This window comes from Cynocephalus volans, chromosome X, assembly GCF_027409185.1.
Source record: "Cynocephalus volans isolate mCynVol1 chromosome X, mCynVol1.pri, whole genome shotgun sequence".
Taxonomy (NCBI): domain Eukaryota; kingdom Metazoa; phylum Chordata; class Mammalia; order Dermoptera; family Cynocephalidae; genus Cynocephalus; species Cynocephalus volans.
The window spans coordinates 55,876,776-55,882,775 of record NC_084478.1 but is presented as its reverse complement, the minus strand read 5'-3'; the positions used below and the strand labels follow the sequence as shown (position 1 = coordinate 55,882,775).

Genomic DNA, 6,000 nt, shown 5'->3' with positions numbered 1-6,000 from the left:
GGGGTGGGGGTGGGGGTTCCTTTGCGTGCGGCTGCTCGCGTTTCCCCAGAGCCTCTGGATAGTCTAAAAACTCACTTCAGAGGAAGGGAAGGATCGTGAAGTAACTCTTTCGATGAGACACCCCCTCTCGGAGAAATCACCCCCTCCCCCCCAGCCCAGCGCGGAGTGAAATCTTAGAAGCCGCGGCTGCTGGGTTTGATCCGAATGCCGGAGTCGATGGAAGCCGGAGCTGGTCGGCCCGAAGGTCAGAGAGTTGTTTTGAGTTCTCGTACCCGGAAGGGGGGGCAGGGAGGAGAGGACGCCAGGGCCCGAGAGACCCCGCGTCAGAGCAGAAATTGTTTGTGCTGCGGAACAGGCAGCTCAGCGGAAGCCGCGACGGGGGCGGGTCACGTGCGGCGGTGGCGGCGCAGCTGGCTGGGGAACCGGACTGGCACCAAGGGCCGGGCCGGACCGGGCGGGGGTGGTGGCTTTCGCAGCCGAAGGTGGAACCGGAGTACTCGGGGCGCTGGGAGCGAGCGGTGCCCCGAGCCCGGAGCGAGGGAGGCACGCGAGTTATGGAGGGGCTGGTGTGGGAGCCAGGGCGCTCGGAGCTCCGCGTGGTGCGGCACAGGCGGAATGAGGAATCGCTGGGGGTGGGGTGGGGGATGGGGATGGAAGCGGGCCCCCCAGGCAAGAGCGGAACGGACGCGGAGACTGCGCGGGCTCTGAACCCCGAGAATGCAGGCGCCGCTGTTGTAGTCGCCGGCCTTGTTTTCTTTTTGCTCGCAAATCCTGGAACGACCGGAACCGCCGTCCCTGCCTGCGTCCCAGGGGCGCCCCATTACGCGTGGGGGCGGGTGTGTCCCGCGGGTCTATTCCAGGAGGGGATCGGCTGGGGCTGAGGCCGGGGAGGGCTGCCGAGGTGGCTCCGCGGGGGGGTGCGGGCCGGAGCGGCGGTGGTCAAAACACGTACACGTCTCCACCTCCCCCGGAAGAGCGGGCGAAGGAAGACGCGGGCTAACTCTGGGGGCTCCCCAGGAGTGTGGGAGCCGCGGGGCAGGAGGGGGTGCTGTAGAGAAACCATTGGCCCACTTTGAAGGCAGGGGTGGCCTCGTGGCCAGGGGCGAAGGGTCTCACGCTTCCCCAAAGTGGTGCGCTCTACTCCAGCGTGGGAGGGAAAGGGCACAAACTTGGCTATCCGCCAGAACCCTGAGGACGCCTGACTTTGTTGCCCCCCCCCAGTGACTCGAAATGTACCCCCCTCCCGTAATCCATGAGGTTCAGGTTCGAGACCTGGAAGAGTGTAGTGTGGTCTGGTTTCGGACGGGAAACCTACACACGTTCCTCTCCGGCGCCACGCGGGGAAGGCGCGGAACAGTTGTCTTACAAAGTTTCTCGCCCCCCACCCCAGTCGAGGAAGGGCGGCTCTTCCGGAGGTAGGGGCGGGAGAATTGCCTCGGAGCAGGGAGTGGTGCTTGTTTCTTTTCCCGCGACCCGGGCGCGGGAGAGGGACCCGGGCCGCCAGCGTGCTCGCGTCCCTAAACGCTGCACCCCAGGTCGCAGCAACGTCTGCTCCGAGTCGCGGCAGCGGGTGCGGCGCAGAGTCTGGGACAACGCTAGACGGACGCCATTTGCATCCCCCCTCCCTCCTGCAGGTTGGCGGGGGCGGGGGTGTCGCCCGCTGCGGAAGCGTATTCCTGGCAGTGACACTGATTAGATGCTGTGTCGGTACGTGCACAGAATCGGGGTGGGCCTTCACCCCTCCTGTGCGCACACACTTTCTGTTGGAAAAGTTGCGGGTTTTTTTTTCTTCCCCCTCTCGCCGCACAGCTGCTGTCTCCAGGGTGGAATTAGGCGAGCACGTTTGCTCAGCCCGAGGGAGAGAGGATCGCGCCGGCGCGGGGAGGCCGCCGGGCCCGGGCCGCGAAAATCCAGCCCTGGCTTTGCGTCGAGCTGCCGAGTGCGGTGCTTAAGCGCGCCCGGCCAGCCGAGGCCTGGTTTCCATCTGCCCCCTTTGCCTTCGTGTTAAGTTCGCCGGGGAAAACCCAACGATCCGTGCAGAGCCCCTTGGAGGAGAGGTTCCCCCCCGTCCGTTCCTGACCGATGGAAAAAATGACAGTATAGGTCAGAGCAGGCTGCCCGCGAGTATTAATGTGGCTGCCTCCGTTCCCGGTGCTTGGGGAGGATGGGCTGGGCTCCTCGCCAGAAAACCGCCGAAGGAGGAGCCATGAGGGCCGCCTGCCCCTTCCCGGGCTAGAAAACGTGGATTCTCAAAGGGACCAGACAAATGTGGTCAGACAGCTGCGGGAACTTATCCCATCTAAATACGGGTTGCCAACGTATATTTCAAGCAAGACCCCCCCCCCCCAATACACGTTGACGTTGAGTCAATTGTAAATACTGTGATAACTGCTTAATCGGTAGATGCGAACCTTGCTCTCTACCTGGTATTAAACATGTGCAGGAGGTGCCGAGCTGAGCACCATTATCTTGGCACAGCCGGTGTATGTCCTAAGAAGGCAGGGTCCCCTTTGCGCTCTACCTTCAAGGACCCTTAATTTATAAAACTTGAAGAGGGGATTTATTTTAGTTGTAGTTTCTACTTGGGGGTTGCTTACTCCCTGCAAAGTCCTGACTGGGGTTATTTGTACTTAGTAGTAGATGGCCCTAGGTTTTGGCTTTTATAGCCCTCGTTTTTTTCTTGGCTTTTCTTTTCCTGCGTACGTGCTGCTGGGTGTGGGGAGGGGGATGCCGAGACGTGTGCTGCCGCCGCCCTCTGGCTCTCACTTGCGCACCACGCGGCCTCGGAGGAGGGGAAATGGGAACTCTCCGGGTGGCGCTCGAGAACTGGAATCCTGATTTAGGGCTGCGGGTTTGTTCCGGAGGCTGGCCGGCAGAAGCTTGTGGGGGCCTCGGGCGGTGCAGGGGAAGCCCCGGAGGTGACCCTGAGGCCTCAGGAGCGAACGTGGATGCGCCCGTGTTCTTTGCCTTTCGCGGGGCTGGCAGCCTGACACGCACGGCTCTGATAAGGATCTACTGAGAGCGAGAGCGCACCGCCAGCACATTTCAGTGATTAGGCAAACGCCGGTAGCCACGTAAGGGAAAGGCCATTTGCGTCGTCTTTGAAAAGGAAAAGGCAGCCTCATTTAATGAATTATGGGTGAGAGGCCAGGTGGGAAGCCGAGGCCTCTTCAGGCCCTTCTTTTTCCCCAACTCCTCCCCATCGTGTTGGAGACTCCACTTCAAAGGTAATGGGAAGCCTTTTGAAATTAGAAATCTGACTGATTCTGTTTACATAAGTAGTACTTGCATTTGTATGTCAGTGAAATGTGGCCCACCAGTGGCTCAAGGACAAGGCCTGCCACGCGCCGGCCCTGGACCAGTGTTAAACAGACCAAAGTACACCCTCAGAGGACGTGGCTTTTGCCCAGCTCCTCCAAGAATTGATTTATAGGTGGTGGCCTTGAGCCATCAAAAAGGGTGGCCTGGAAGAGTAGGCTGGAGGTCCTTGAAACCAGTGCTGTTCCCCAAGGCTGCAGGGAGAGGGTGCGTAATAGTGCCTGCATCCTGACAGGAACTTACCATTAATCCAGTCTAAATGAGCGCATTAAAGAGCACTCCATTCTACACCACCACCACACACGCAGGCCTTTAAGGGAAAGTCTAGTCGACACAGCTTGAACCCATTTTGCCTTTTCTGTGGGCAATAGTGCCCTTTCCACCCTGTTAAAACCCCCCCGACTCCATATAGGGCGTCCAGGAATTTCAACCTGGACGTTTTTTCTTACCCCCTCCCTATCCAAAGAAAAGGAGTACCAAATCATGACATATGTAGCGTTGTATTGGAGGCAGTGTTCTAAGCCCCTTATGTATTAAGGCATGTTATCCTCAGAACAACCCTATGAGGTAGACACCATTATTATTTTATAGATGAGAATACTGAGGTGTGGAACTGTTAAGCGGCTTGCCCATAGCTAGGCCCTGGATTGGGGTGCGGGGGGGAGAGCGCTGTGTTGCTTCTCCAGTTTGGGGGATGGGGGGTTCGAGGGAGCTACCTGGACTTCAACCTTCCAAAGAAAAATATGGGAAGAGACAGAAGGCTCAACATTTGGCCCTTATTTTGCAAAGGAAAGTTCTGCAGCGTCGTAGAGAAAGAAGCACGTTACGGGCCGGCCCGTGGCTCACTCGGGAGAGTGCGGTGCTGATAACACCAAGGCCCCGGGTTCGGATCCCATATACAGATGGCCGGTTCGCTCACTGGCTGAGTGTGGTGCTGACAACACCGAGTCAAGGGTTAAGATCCCCTTACCGGTCATCTTTAAAAAAAAAAAAAAAAAAAAAAAAGAAGCACGTTACTGTGGCTCGGCGGCGGCGAAAAGGGCTCAAGGCAGGCAGTGCAAAGGCCCCTGGCCCACCTAGCCGCATAGCATCCGGCGGTCACGTCCGCCGGAGGTGACTAGAGGCTGGAGACAGCCGATTGCCAAGGAACTCCTTATCGCCGAGTGTCAGTGGGCTGGGGCAGCGGAGCTAAACGGCCGCCTGCGGGGGCCCCCGGCTGGTTCACACAGGTCCCCTGGCTCTGGGCGCGCCCCCAGGCTCCTCCCGCGGAGCTGGCCAGACGCCCGGAGGCGCCTCCCGAAGCTCCGGGCTCTTCTCCGCTTGAGAAGCCAGCGCTGGGCACGGAACCCCACAACCCGGGGCTAGAGAGCTCAGTTCCTCAGTCTCGGTTAGCACGGCTGGTTCCGAGTTGCTCATACTCACCCTGCCTCCCCTAACGCCGGTCCCCCTGCCCGAGCACGCTAAGACACACACCCCCTCACGTTCCAAGCGAGCGGCCCGCCCGCCTCCCGGCCACCGCTTTCCCTTCTTTCTCCCAGCTCAGGCGCTTCGGAAGCCCGTGGAGGTAGCGTGCTGTGCTAGGGGAGTCCGGGTCGAGGGGCCGCGCTGCCCACCTCCTCCCCAAGATCTGTGCGCACGCTGGCACCTTTGGGGTACGCAACCAGGCCTGGGGGCCCCATCTCCCCTGAGAATTGGCGACTGCTGGCGGGGACCTGTTCGCTTCGTGTTTCGCAATGGCCTGCGGGTCAGAGGGTAGGGCCGGGCAGTGGGGCCTGCGCGTGGATGAGGGTGGCGGTGAATCCCCTCTCCCGCAAAGGCTGGCTCGGCCTCCGGCCACCGCTAGTAGGAGTCTCCCCTGCGCGTCTTGAACTGGCCGCAGCTTGACGCCCCTGCGTGCCCGTGCCAGTGTGTGTCCCCACCCTCTCAAGCTATCACTTTTAGCTCGCAAAGATCCGTGGATGTGAGGCTGGGCAGTGCAGACTCCCCACTGCCCTCGCCGCCGCTGGGGCCCGCAGGGGACGGGGCTGGCCTGGGGGCTGGGCGGCCTAGCCGCACTTGCCGGCGGAGAGCGAGGCTCAGTGGGCGCGGGCCGGCCGCCGAGCCGAGGGAGAGAGAGCAGCAGCCCCCGCGCCTCAAGGCAGAACACACGCCTTTCCCGGAACCTTGAAACCCAGGGGAGCCGCTGCCATCTTCGCGTGACGAGCAGCGAGACGCCGGTGATTAAGTGTTTCTTTCCGGCTCCCTCCCCGGGTTGCGGCTCTCCTCCTTTCCACAGGGCTGGAAGAATGAAACCTGGGAAAACACACACACACAACTGCGTTCTCCACTCGGTCTCCTTGTCCGCACTGGTCTCCCAGGGTGCGCCAATGCGGGGCGCCCCCCCCCCCCCCCCGTACCATGCCGTGCCGAGGATCGAGGGCTGGGGGTCTAGGGCCACATGCCTAGGTTTCCACCCGCCTTGGCTCACATCCCGGAGTTTAATGGGGAGGGAGCACACATTGCCGAAGCCACCCGACCCCCATCTCCTCACTCTCCTTGGGGATTAAACCTAAACTCAGGAATCCCCCACCCACACCCGGGACTAATCCCGCCGCGCCTCCTGGGATTAACTCGGCTCACAGGTCCATAAAACACTTCCGGCACGGCCAGAGGGTCTGTCTGCAGAAACACTTTAAAATTGTG

General features: G+C 60.8%; 1 protein-coding gene across 1 annotated transcript in view; it reads left to right on the top strand.

The window, feature by feature from the left end:
* Positions 1-210: 210 nt before the first annotated feature.
* Positions 211-6,000, top strand: part of BCOR (BCL6 corepressor) — a 115,619-nt gene continuing 109,829 nt past the window's right edge. Inside the window, exon 1 of the mRNA XM_063083387.1 lies at positions 211-244. The gene's annotated coding sequence lies outside the window, so the exon portion shown is untranslated. The remainder of the gene's footprint in view (positions 245-6,000) is intronic.